At 34.8% G+C, this 15,228-nt stretch overlaps 1 long non-coding RNA gene across 1 annotated transcript; it reads left to right on the forward strand.

The window, feature by feature from the left end:
• The first annotated feature begins 6,183 nt into the window (after window positions 1–6,183).
• LOC125652602 (uncharacterized) lies at window positions 6,184–7,280 on the forward strand. The gene is made up of 2 exons (XR_007361620.2): window positions 6,184–6,776; window positions 7,026–7,280. It is a non-coding gene; the product is annotated as an uncharacterized LOC125652602 (long non-coding RNA).
• Window positions 7,281–15,228: the final 7,948 nt, after the last annotated feature.

The raw sequence follows: 15,228 nt of genomic DNA on the forward strand, positions 1-15,228 counted from the left end.
ATTTTTCCGGGGGGGGGGGGTCTACTATGGGGAAAGGCTACTATACAACACCCGCAACAAACATGCCAAATACAGCATGTACCCGTGGGTTTTTTTTAACGAGAACGTGTATGTTTTTCGAAGTGAAAGATGTTGACAAAGGCAAGGCGGCGTGATCTACCTTGTAAATATTATGTTTACAGGAAGACAATTTTTTTTATTACAGATATTTAAAACGTCGAGTAAATCGTGGTCGCTTGCTTAGAAGAATGTAAACGATAGAAGAAACAATAATCTATTCCACTCTCGGAGAAGTAAATGATAAAATATTTTTATTCATTGAATTACTTTTATTGGAGGAACTTACATCTTTTCCTAAAATCCTTGCGTCATTTTATTAATTTCACCTTATCAAAAATGACATGGTAAAAATTACTACATAGGAGACGTATTTCTAGCCCTATGAAATCTTTAAAATCCTGGGGTTTCCGGGGGCTTCGCCCCCTGGCCCCCACCAGGGCTTCGCCCACTAGGGGTCTCAAAGCGGCCCCAGACTCCCTGCCTCAAAAAATTGTGCGCCCCCTAATCGCAATTCCTGGATCCGCCCCTGAGTGTTGTCACAATTAGTGACAAAACGTGGATTGGAGTTGAAGTAAGGGGGGTGGGGGTGTCATGAGCATTTCCAATGTTGTTTTGGTATTGCGATATATGTCCCAAAACCATACAATTGCTGGATTCAGTAAGTGCTCTACCAAACCCCTACCTTTGCTCCTCGCGAAAATATTAACAGCTGCGAAAGAGAAACTTCAAACGTACTGTGCGACTACATATGCCAGAAGTGGTGTAAATCAAATGTGGATTCTAAAAACTTTTAAAGAATTTTTAAGCTAACTTGAAATCGCAAAACTTTTCTCAGATCAACAACATCAAAACCTATGACTTTTCAACACTTTACACGACCATTCCTCACGATAAATTAAAGACTAGATTTTTTAGATCATAGACAGTTGCTTCTTCAACAAAAATGGAAAACGGAAATATTCATATCTAGTGATCAGTCATCCTAAAAAATACTTTGTTAAACACCACTCTGATTCCACGCACAAGTATTCTGAAGTTGAAATAAAAAATATGCTAGAGTTGACATTGACAATATCTTTGTAGTGTTTGGTGATCAGGTCCTCCAACAGTCAGTCGGAATTGCCATGGACACGAATTGTGCTCCTTTGTTACTTTATATTCATACGAAGCAGAATTTATTCAGAAACTTCTACGTGCAGAGAAGAAAAAATCTCTTGCATTCACTATAGGAATCAATTGAAAACATTTTTTTTCACTAAGCACTTAGCTACACTTGACATGTATCCTAAAATTATTTTACACATTTTTACACATGTAACAGCACTTCAAATATGTGGTATTTGCATTTTTAAGAAAATTTACAGGCCTATAGTGCGAAGCTGTCCCCTGCTACATAAAGAGTAACGGAGAGGACTTATATAGGCAGTGTCTGTTGTCCAATCCTATTATGAATTTTCATAATAAAATACTGTTTAAATATCATTTCCTAAAGAATACTCTTAATTAAGGTTTCCTGTAATGAGAAAACTTTATAAATCTGAACTCATTTGTCACCAAAAAAAAAAAAAAAAAAAAAAGAGCACAAAATGTATGTGTGTATTTTTATACATGCTTAATGTAATTATACATGTATTTATCGTTATGTCTTAGTTCGCTGCCGTGAGTAACGAAGCAAAGTTTTATGGGGTAGGGGGAGTAAATCGTGCGAATTTCGTTACCTTTGTTCACATTGGGTGAGAGCATGGCTAAGGTAAAAACAATGGATGCAATCTCTGTACAGGGTTTCATAACATTGGATTGATATCAGTTGGCCAATTGAAAAGTCAAGGTAAATAGTAAATATTTTAGAACTTTTCAAGCACGTGTCCTGAGAGTTGATGCTCAGAATACTACCTGTGAAAACTGCCATGATTTTTCAGAAATATTCTTATTGAAATATTTGGAACGAACATATAAACTGTTTATAACAAAACTTATTCTTATTTCGAATATGATACAGTGTACGAAGTTGACATTATACTGTGCATTCTGGAGGCTTTGGAAGCTTTGTTGTAATGCGTTATCTAAGAATATTTCCTTCAGTTTCGGAAGCGTTTTTAAATTGATATCATTGAGATCAAGACTTGATATCTTCCCTAACCCTCTTCTACTGATAAATTGACAATCTTTATTTAGGTCACAAACATCAGATAGGTTATTCTAAAAGCAATATAATTGTGTGATGATTTTTTTTTACTTAACACGTGGTACTTTCAAATGACATCATATTTTGATCAATGCTAGATTTCGAGTTAATGGTCGAGATACTTTTATCAACTTTTTTTCCAAATAAAATTTAGGTCTTGCAGATTGGAATGCAGGTGTGCTAGATAAACTCTTTACGAAATATACAAGGACTGTCCATGTGATCTCTACAAAAAGTAGTATGCATAATCAGTGCTTTTGAAAAGCCCTTCGAACGAAGAGCATAGTATATTATCTGAAACGATAATTTGTATTAAAGAAATCATAACAATAAGTGCGGCACATGGCTCTCCGGCTGATGTCATAACATCTATGATTTTTCAAAGCATTTTGCAGTACGCATTGTGTATTTTTGGAGGTGTCAGGTTGAATTTTGTTTCGTATTACCGAATTGAATACCTTGATCTCTAATATACAGGCGCACTTGAGGAAATGTAAAGTATATTCTACGTCGGGTAGAGTTTGCAAAAAACTCCCATAGAAAACTCTACGTATTTCTGATTTATGTAATTGTGTTTAGCCTAAATATACAGATGTACAACGTATCCCCCCTAAGACACTTGCACATTTTTTTCGTCTACAAAATCTTTTGAAATTTCACCCTGTATTTTATGTTTTTTCTGATTGACTATTTTTATGATTATTACTTGCAGATTATTTCTAATTTTAGCGCCGCAACTTCAACCATTCACTGAAAAAAATAACTAGTAAAATACACTAAGCAAACTAGTAAAACATCACTAATTTAAAAGTAGTTTTTACTAAGTGTTAAGTAAGTTTACTATTTGTTAGCTAGTAATTTAACTAATCAAACAGTAAAACATTACTTTAGCCAGTAGTAAATATTAGTATGCATTCAGTAGATTTACTAATTTTCCATTCCTGTATTCCATTCCCAAAATTACTAGCATTCTAGTAATTTAACTGATAGGACAAGTAAAATCGCCCTGTTAATCCTTAAAAAAAAAAAAATTGAATACAGAAGATAACATCAAGAACTTTAATCTGAAGTTAAAAGTCGACATGATCTTCTGGTCAATCTTGATTGCCATGGGGGATGTATCTTCTGTGGAATTTCTTGAACTTGTAGTCAGGATTTCTCAAACTTTTCTTTACACAGGATTGCCAAACAGTCATCAGCATCTAAATAAACAAAAACAGAACAGTGTGTTAAAATGTATTAAGTTGCATATTAAAAAAATATCAAGCTATGTTCCCTCTCCAGCATCCCAATAAAAATGGCGTCTTGCAGAGTAGACCTTGCTGCAGTTTTCGCGGGCAACACGGGTCACGATGCTTATGACGTCATATTTCTAGTCACATCACTATCGACTATCTTGCTTCTTTACGAGGCATCCTAGTTAAATTAACTAGGTATTTTTTTCAGTGTTGGCGTCAGTTTTGATGAACAGCAAGATTGACGACACACTATGCAAATTCAAACAGCGTTAGAGGTTAGAAATTAAACTAACCAGCAATTCTAAACGCTGTACATACGACAATTTAGCATAGTTTATTTCTGAAACGGATTTTTTCTCTCGTTCATATTTTGCATACACAGCAGGTACGTGACTGTAGTAAAATATACATGTACCCTTTTAAAACCATTTATATTGAGAAAGGGTTTAATGAAAATTTTAATGAATTTATGACCATCCTAAGACTTCTGTTATATGTAGGATGTAAACCAAACCCATCTTAGACGTATCGTAATTTTTTTTTAAAAACTCTTTTTTTACATGTTGCTTCGCATAATTAAAAGACCTTTATTTAGTATTCGGAACTTTGAATGACGAAGTGGGACAGAATGGACCTACAGTCAGCGAGGAAGATGATGAAATGTATAAAAAGCGACTTCTCTTTTAATATGTAAATGTGGGAAATACAATATACTATGGAAAGAAATGTTTTACTAAAGTGGAAACATAAAAACAATGTCACATCTGCAAGTAATGTCTTAAATATGGTACTTATGACCAACGAAATAACGTGATATGATAAGAATTCTATGTATTTAATTACTCCCTAGATACTTATAGAGGGCGAAGCCCTCTTACGGCCCGAAGGGCCGTAAGAGCGGAGCTCTCCCTATAGGTAACACGTATATACATGTTTAAAAGGAAAATATAGGAAAATAATGAAAAATTAAACCATACCTTTGGAACTTGAAAAGTTTGGTACCAATGGCGTCGATTCGAATATGTATTCCTCCATTTTGAATCTCGTCTACCCTAGTTCACGTCGTTCTGAGATGTTACATGTACACATAAAATCCGTAAAAGCATGTAAATCTTATTTTCTTAATCATATAATATGATTACGGTGTGACCGTTAGGGCGAGCGCAGCATATCTGAATACATTTTCAAAAAAAAAAAATATTGAAAACAAGGAAAACTGATCTGGTTCACTGTCAATACGTAGGATTACTGTCTTGCTCTTCTCGCCAATGTAGGAACCAGTTTAGCGGGAAATGCAACGAGCGTGTTGTGACGTAGCCTGGTAGTTGTGACGTGACTGTTTACATTTCTTTAGACAATATTTTAAAAAGAAAAAGAAAGGGGGAAGAATATGATTGTCATCCTTTCCTTTCAAATAAGAAAGGTTTGGAATACTTCAAATTTTTTTTTTATTATTATTTTACGAATCGAACCATCCGCCATTTTGTACGAGGGACTTCTGGGATTGGCGTCAAAAAAAAAAAATTCTTGTTAGAGGTTGAGATTTAGCTCGGATTATTTCCCGCGCTCTAGTCATTAGAGCTCGCAGTACGAGCCAGCGCTCCGCGCTGGCTCGCTATTAACTTACTTAGTTTGTGTATCAGTCGAATTCGGGTGATCTAACAGTGCATGAGAAACTTACTGAGTACATTCACTTACGCAGTGATGGATATTAGTCCCACTCCCGCGTGTAAACAAATTGTTTCGCGCCTCACTATATACGAGAGTTCTCCAAAGGGAAATAACTCGGGTGTATCTCGAAACCGGCGTATTGGGCGGTCCTTCGGATGAGACGGCAAAAATCGAGGCCCCTTGTTACAGCAGGTCTGGCACAATAAAGATCTCTCCCTGCTCAAAGGCCGTACGAGCCGAGCATAGACCCAAATTTTGTAGCCCTTCACCAGCAATGGTGACGTCACCAAATGAGTGAAAAATTCTTGAGAAGGACGCTAAAGGCATACATGCGACAGAAAAGGCGATATTTCCCTGATAAAAAATAAGATGAATGAAGAAGCGTGTTTGTAGTTTAAAGTAACACTTTCAACAAATTTGCGATAAATTAATCATTGTAATAACAAAGCAATTAGGCGTTTTCTGCAATTATTGAGTTACTGCCTTTTCATGAATATGAATGAAGGAAGTGCGTATTCAACCTCAACGCGCATTTCCGTGGGAGAAAACAAAACAAAAACATTGATAAAAATCGCACGCACTGACGCACGCACACGCACACACACACACGCACACGCACACACACACTTTAAAGTCAGTATACGGTTTGCTTTTGCGGTCCCCTAAATTCAGAACATTTGAATGATTCAGTTTTATTTGCCCGACATGATGCATACAATTCACAAACTTGACTTGTGTGTATACAGAAATGCGGCAATGTGTGTTTAGACTACATTTGTTTGTTACTGACCTGTAGCTTACTACACTAGTTCCTCAAATGTATGGAAAATGAAAAAAAAATCCGGAGGCACTCCTACTCTGTATAACACATGTAAACTTCTTGGAGAAAAAGTGAAACAAGACAGAAGAAAATCAAAACATTGTGATAACACATATCATACAAACGTATTCTCAATGGTTTTGCCTTCGATATCTCTACAAATTGTAGATAGTGGCCATTTCATCGTGAATGCAATGTAGTTGTGAACAATACATGTATGAATCTTATAAATACAGTATGTCATTAAACGACAAGAAATGAAAGTTCATGTAGAGTGTAAATGTAAGAAAGGTTTCAATTTCAATAATACATGAGGGTATGGACTGCAACGCTCGTGTGTGTTCAAAATTTTAATTTCAATGTAAATATTTTTATAGCGCCCTGCAGGAGAGAATCTAAGAGAAGAGAAAAAAGAAAACATTGCCTTCGTTGTTTTTCACCGGAATATTCGACGTAATGGTAAATAAACAAATTCCAGGATTCTTGATGGATAAGAGCACACCCAGATTTTATCTCGAGATAAAATATAGAAAATGAAAACCAGATTTGGGTTACTGGATATTCATTGGAACATATAAAGACTACGTATTTTATCGCAGCTCTTAGTTTCAGCCAGTATAAGATCAACAAAAGGAGTGTTTGAAGATGCAGAGAAAAATCCTTTGTGTTTTAGTGATTTTCCTTATTCTGGGGATATGTTCATGCCAACGAGCTACCAATGGGCCTATCCCATCCAGATTTAGGCAGAATCTCCAGCGAATTTTGAATGGCAATACTGTTCAACACCCGAGAGGGAATCCATGTAAGTATTTTTAAATCAATGACGTACATTACTATGTAAATTGAAAAGATAATGTTTGTAAATTACATTCAGACATCTCTTATATTATTGGATAGTAGTATTTTAAAAGAAGTATCAACTACATGTGCCTGTTAGTCGAAAGTATTGTACGGTTAGGGAAGTACATATATTCCTCACATGCCGCTTCTCTATAGTACGTCATAATAGTGCATCAGATTTTAAATATTTAAAAATATTTTTTATGTATAGCTGTGGACGTCGAAAGAATTCTTACTGCCAGAAGAGGAGGAATGTATCATGCTGGTGGCAGACGACAGCGGCCGTGTAAACGCAGAAGATACAGGAGGCGTAGATGTTGAAACACTGCACAGAAACCAGAATCATTTTAAATATTTACTTTGAACTTTGAACTTCTTACACATTGGTAAACATGTATAATGCGATGGAATATCGTATATGTATAGTAAGAAAGTTATGAAGAATATATCAACTTGCCACAAAGTATCTATGTGTTACGTGTTCGTAATGTGTTCAAATGAAGGGAAATGATTAGGACATATGAAAAAAGACAATTAGAATATATTGATCAGAAATGATGAAACTCGCGTCATAGTTTTTATGTCTTATCACGTTTTCTAAACTGAAACAGCTTGTTTTTGATTTAATGATTATAACAAGACAATCTGAATGAGAATGAAAATATCATCTATCAAATATAACAAATGACAAAGAAATCGGCATACATGTACATTACACATTACATGTACATTACACATTATATATACATTACACATTACATGTACCACATTACACATTACATGTACATTATGCATTACACATTACATGTACATTACACATTGCATGTACATTACACATTACATGTACATTACACATTATATGTACATTACACATTACATGCACATTACACATTACATGTACATTGCACATTACATGTACATTGCACATTATATGTACATTACACATTACATGTACATTACACATTATATGTACATTACACATTATATGTACATTACACATTACATGTACATTACACATTATATGTACATTACACATTATATGTACATTACACATTATATGTACATTACACATTACATGTACATTACACATTACATGTACATTACACATTACATGTACATTGCACATTGCATGTACATTACACATTACATGTACATTACACATTACATGTACATTGCACATTGCATGTACATTACACATTACATGTACATTGCACATTATATGTACATTACACATTACATGTACATTACACATTATATGTACATTACACATTATATGTACATTACACATTACATGTACATTACATATTATATGTACATTACACATTATATGTACATTACACATTATATGTACATTACACATTATATGTACATTACACATTACATGTACATTACACATTATATGTACATTACACATTACATGTACATTACACATTACATGTACATTACACATTGTCACAAGATTTGAACACAAGTTCACTTAGATAGTCTTTATTCAAGTTTTGTTTAAATCATTATCTCGGGGGGGGGGGGGGGGGGGTCGGAGAGGGGGGGGTGTCACTACATAGGTAAAAAATTATGTGATGATTCGAGATTTTTGCATTGCCGCCTCAAACGTTTAACATTACGGAATATCTAAGCTAGCTAAACGTGTGTATGTGTGTTTGTGTGTGTTTTTGTGTGTGTGTGTGTGTGTGTGTGTGTGTGTGTGTGTGTGTGTGTGTGTGAAGACAAAAAAATTAACATTACGGAATACCTAAGAATGCTAGATGTGTCTGTGTGTAAAGACAAACGTTTAATACATGTTAGTGTTGATGTATGAAGAGATCACTACAGGTTAATGTTGATGTATGAAGAGATCACCACATGTTAGTGTTGTTTTATGACGAGATCACTACATGTTAGTGTTGTTGTATGAAGAGATCACCACATGTTAGTGTTGATGTATGAAGAGATCACCACATGTTAGTGTTGTTGTATGAAGAGATCACTACATGTTAGTGTTGTTGTACGAAGAGATCACCACATGTTAGTGTTGATGTATGAAGAGATCACCACATGTTAGTGTTGATGTATGAAGAGATCACTACAGGTTAATGTTGATGTATGAAGAGATCACCACATGTTAGTGTTGTTTTATGACGAGATCACTACATGTTAGTGTTGATATATGAAGAGATCACCACATGTTAGTGTTGATGTATGAAGAGATCATTACATGTTAGTGTTGATGTATGACGAGATCGCTAGATGTTATTATTCATGTATTAATAGATTACTACATGTTAGTGTTGTGTATGACGAGATCACTACATGTTAGTGTTGGTGTATGAAGAAATCACTACATGTTAGTGTTGATGTATGAAGAGATCACTACATGTTAGTGTTGATGTATGAAGAGATCACCACATGTTAGTGTTGATGTATGAAGAGATCACTACATGTTAGTGTTGATGTATGAAGATATCATTACATGTTAGTGTTGATGTATGAAGATATCACTACATGTTAGTGTTGATGTATGAAGAGATCACCACATGTTAGTGTTGATGTATGAAGAGATCACCACATGTTAGTGTTGATGTATGAAGAGATAACTACATGTTAGTGTTGATGTATGAAGAGATCACTACATGTTAGTGTTGATGTATGAAGAAATCACTACATGTTAGTGTTGATGTATGAAGAGATCACTACATGTTAGTGTTGATGTATGAAGAGATCACCACATGTTAGTGTTGATGTATGAAGAGATCACTACATGTTAGTGTTGATGTATGAAGATATCATTACATGTTAGTGTTGATGTATGAAGAGATCACTACATGTTAGTGTTGATGTATGAAGAGATCACCACATGTTAGTGTTGATGTATGAAGAGATCACTACATGTTAGTGTTGATGTATGAAGAGATCACCACATGTTAGTGTTGTTGTATGAAGAGATCACCACATGTTACTGTTGATGTATGAAGAGATCACCACATGTTAGTGTTGATGTATGAAGAGATCACTACATGTTAGTGTTGATGTATGAAGAGATCACCACATGTTAGTGTTGATGTATGAAGAGATCACTACATGTTAGTGTTGATGTATGAAGATATCATTACATGTTAGTGTTGATGTATGAAGATATCACTACATGTTAGTGTTGATGTATGAAGAGATCACCACATGTTAGTGTTGATGTATGAAGAGATCACCACATGTTAGTGTTGATGTATGAAGAGATAACTACATGTTAGTGTTGATGTATGAAGAGATCACTACATGTTAGTGTTGATGTATGAAGAAATCACTACATGTTAGTGTTGATGTATGAAGAGATCACTACATGTTAGTGTTGATGTATGAAGAGATCACCACATGTTAGTGTTGATGTATGAAGAGATCACTACATGTTAGTGTTGATGTATGAAGATATCATTACATGTTAGTGTTGATGTATGAAGAGATCACTACATGTTAGTGTTGATGTATGAAGAGATCACCACATGTTAGTGTTGATGTATGAAGAGATCACTACATGTTAGTGTTGATGTATGAAGAGATCACCACATGTTAGTGTTGTTGTATGAAGAGATCACCACATGTTACTGTTGATGTATGAAGAGATCACCACATGTTAGTGTTGATGTATGAAGAGATCACCACATGTTAGTGTTGATGTATGAAGAGATCACCACATGTTAGTGTTGATGTATGAAGAGATCACTACATGTTAGTGTTGATGTATGAAGAGATCACCACATGTTAGTGTTGATGTATGAAGAGATCACCACATGTTAGTGTTGATGTATGAAGAGATCACTACATGTTAGTGTTGATGTATGAAGAGATCACCACATGTTAGTGTTGATGTATGAAGAGATCACTACATGTTAGTGTTGATGTATGACGAGATCACTACATGTTAGTGTTGATGTATGAAGAGATCACTACATGTTAGTGTTGATGTATGAAGAGATCACCACATGTTAGTGTTGATGTATGAAGAGATCACTACATGTTAGTGTTGATGTATGAAGAGATCACTACATGTTAGTGTTGATGTATGAAGAGATCACCACATGTTAGTGTTGATGTATGAAGAGATCACTACATGTTAGTGTTGTTGTATGAAGATATCACTATATGTTAGTGATGGTGTTTGAGGAGGTCACTACATGTAAACCTTGCTTTATGACGTGGTTAGTACATGTTAGTCTTGCTTTATGACGTGGTTAGTACATGTTAGTCTTGCTTTATGACGTGGTTAGTACATGTTAGTCTTGCTTTATGACGTGGTTAGTACATGTTAGTCTTGCTTTATGACGAGGTTAGTACATGTTAGTCTTGCTTTATGACGAGGTTAGTACATGTTAGTCTTGCTTTGTGACGATGGTACCAACCCACAGGATGTTATTCTCGTATTCTGTAGGAATCATTCCGGAAGAAAATGTGAAAAATGAACTTGATTATTTTTTATCAATGCTGCAGTTTGACTTTGATATAAGCACTACTCGTCAATAAAAAATACTACAGCGATAAATCAAGAGCGATTCCGCAGTATCTACATTTATTCGGAGTTATTCAATTTTTATCCGTCATAATAACACATGAGGCGATTGCCTTCAGTACTTACGTAGAGAGGCAGCTTTCATGGATATGATAAATGTTATGAAATATTTTCCTATCATTTGCCTTTGCTGATAATTTTGTTTTGCAGGTCATGGAGATCAGAAAGGTTATTGGTTAAGCAGAGATTTTCTGATATCTATATTACATATTTATAGTTTTGAAACACATGGCACTTTCAAATGACGTCAATTGTTCGATACCGATGATTTTAAAACTGATTTCTTAAGATTTTTGCATCACATATTTAATTCAGAATCTTGTAAAACAGATAGCATATGCATGGCGAGGACCTGGAAGCATATTGTTGTAGAATGAAAAGGGGTTTATTTGATTGTTGGTTTATTCTTTAACTTAAACTACTTAAATAACGGTATGGAGAACAGCAAATAATAATTTAAATTTGGCAAATGAAAAAGAAGTTTAAGTGGGCAATTGATATATGGCATGCATTTTCCAGTCAGAATTAACTAATTTCATAGTTCTACTATTTTTGTTCATTGGACATGTTCACTCATAGAGGGGCTTCTGTTATAAATGATCTTGTTTCCATTTATTGAAAATTCTTACGTTCTTACGATTAATGAAATTAGATGAAAAGAAGAAAAAGTGGGAAAAATGACAGGAGGCACCCATACATACTTCAGTTCTAAAGTTCAGACACCCACGCCATCAGCTATACATGTATATTGAGCTTTTCGATATTGCCATAAAGAATTCTTGTGTGGCTACGGTTTAAACTTCATAATTATTCCCTTTTCATTACAATATATCATTTCACAACAACAAAAATTAAAATAAATTTCACAGAAACATACATATTGCCAAAACATCGTATTATGATGAAGAGTGGGAGAATACTTTCCCCTCCCATTTAAACTTACTATGAATACAAAACTTCATTGGTTTCAATTTCGAATGTACTAGACTTTTTAAATGATTTTGATACTTTCTATTTTAATAAGAACCATATTCATGTCACATATTCTAACAGAGATTTTGTATTTGGATCTAATTTGAGAACAGAAAGTGTGAAAACTCTGATGTCTTTACAAACTAAATATTTTATCTATAGTATGAAATGTGCAAATAAAAATATTTCATTGAAAGGGTTGGTATCCTCCATAAAATCTATGTGTGATATTAAAAACAAATAGTTATAAAAATACTAATGTAACAAAAAAGGAAGATACAACACTCCTTAATGATGAAGATATTCTATCCTCAAATATTTAGGGAATTTGGCTCTCTTATTAAACGGGCATGGTTACGATATGAGCTGAAAATTTTCAAAATGTATTTTTCTATTTTCAACCTTTACATTCCTGAATTAAGGTATTCCTAATGGTCAACAAAAATTTGAATGTTACATATTATAGTTGCCCAGTTAATAGAGAGATACAGAGCTCACAATTCTTTGTGTCAAGGCTTGTATCATGTTTTTGTTCACACACACACACACACACACACACACATACGTGCATAATGCCGAAACTCACTACACAAGACTTTACACCTGAAACTCACTACACTATGTTCTAGTTATGCTAACCAGAATATAAATTCATTTTTACGTAATGTGGGACATCTGTATATTGTTCTGATACTTGAAATATAGAAAAGCCGTCTCTAAAAATATTGAATTTACACCGGATACCTACGACACGGTGTCACATGACTCATGTGAACACACACGGGAAACTCACTACAGAGTGTTTAAACGTGATATATTACCCGAAAGTCACTACATTTAGTCTGGCGATTGATTGAGAGCACAGGAAACTCAAGCATTTCAACCATTTTCAAAAAAACAAAACCCAACAATTTTTATTTTTACAGTATCCCCCTTTACAGCAAACAGGACTATTCCGGATACTAAAGTAAAGGGGGGGGGGGGGGGGTCTTTACTTTGGTATACGGAATAGTCCTGTTCGCTATAATTTACATGTGTTTATTGAAATAAAATCCCAGTCTTTTATGCATTGTTTTACTTCAGTTTATCACAAAATATTATTCGGAAAGTTGGTACCTTTAAAAGAACTATTTTTTTTTTTTTATATATCAGACGATATGGCTTCTCGGCCAGTGCACGAGGTTGTGTTTAGCAATGAATATTTTCATATTTCAATGACCTTCATATCCGAAGAAGAGCCTCGGTTTGAAGTGTCACATTGTAACCTATATATTTGATCATAAGTTATATTAATTAAAGGTATTTGATGTTCTACCAAGGAGTGGATGCAAGGGTTGGAGGACGTGTACCAATCCTCAGAGGCAATGGGTCTAAATAGTCCGGCGTTATGCCTTCAGTGCGTCCATGGTTAAGCCCTGGTGGGGCATGGGATGAGACACCTGGTGTTGTAGCGTATACCCCCTTCAGTAGGTTCATCCTCCGGAAAATCTGCTTTATGCCTAGCCATTTAGTAATTACTTTCAGAGAATTTAGGATAATGGAGGATCCAGATGGATATTTACGTCCTAGGTTGAAAATTTAAAACGTTTCTATTTACCATTTTATTAATCGTCTATCATTGTATGAAAGTCCTTTTAAATTGAGATTAAACTATTTTTTTTATGTGTTTGGTATAAAAGTAAGGAAAAACTCCTATTTTTTTCCCCGACATAAATTGTGAAAAAGGTTCATTTATCATTCGACAATATAGAGTCTTTCATCGAATCACGAATACTGGTTCAATATCCGTTTTTAACATTTTCTATGTCACAGTATAAGTTGGATTTTATAATATGTCCTGTGTTACACAATAATATCAAATAAAAATAAGGTCTGATGAAAAGACGAAGAGTGGATATTGAAAATGTACATATACAGTAAATGTATTCGTCTGCTCATGCATTGTGTCCTTGTACAGAGTACAAGAATAGCTTTTCCCCCAAGCTATTTACCCCCCCCCCCACCCCGAAATTCTGGCTATAAAGCAACCCTACCACATCCACCGGAAACCTGGCTAACTATCAGTATTACCCCTAAATAAATTTGGCTATATAGCAAAATGCATCTTATTAAAAAATGATCCTTCATAAGCGCAATGAGCATTCAATTCAGTAGTTGAACGACTGCCAAAAGAATTTACCCCTTTAATCAATATATCAAAGATATTAATGAAATTGCAACCAACCACGTATGTGTATTGTAGGGAAGTTTCACTACTAGGGCTAGGGGATATAGCCACCCCTCAAAGGGGGTGACTCACTAAATACCATAGCCAGTCTTCCGATGGGAATCCAGACCAATCACGAAGGAGGGAGGCTCACTATTGATAAGTGTGGGGTGGGTGTGGGTGTGGGGGGTCTAACTATATTGCCAGACTCCTCCGGGGGAGGGGGGCTTACTATATATAGCCAATTTTCCGGGGGGAGTCTCATTATATAATACCGGTAATTAATATTAAGCAGATCTAAACAAGGTGTTCAGTCTATGAATCACCAAATCAACGTAAACTCAAATAATTCAAGACATCTTTAAGCATTTGAAAATATCAATTCATTTGATGCGCGCAACAATTCAATTGAAGATCTCTTCAAATAATTAATAATATCTACTATTCTAATTTCTAGCGCGCGTTGATTAAATTGTTTATATTGCTCTGATACTTAAAATATAGAAAATCCGTCTTTAACAAAATTGAATTTTCACCTGATACCTACGACACCATGTCACATGTGAACACACACCGGAAACTCACTACAGAGTGTATAAACTTGATATATTACATGAAAGTCACTACATTTAGTCTGGCGGTTGATTGAAGGAATTAAAAGGGAACTCAAGTGTTTCA

This window comes from Ostrea edulis, chromosome 5 (assembly GCF_947568905.1).
Source record: "Ostrea edulis chromosome 5, xbOstEdul1.1, whole genome shotgun sequence".
Lineage (NCBI taxonomy): Eukaryota > Metazoa > Mollusca > Bivalvia > Ostreida > Ostreidae > Ostrea > Ostrea edulis.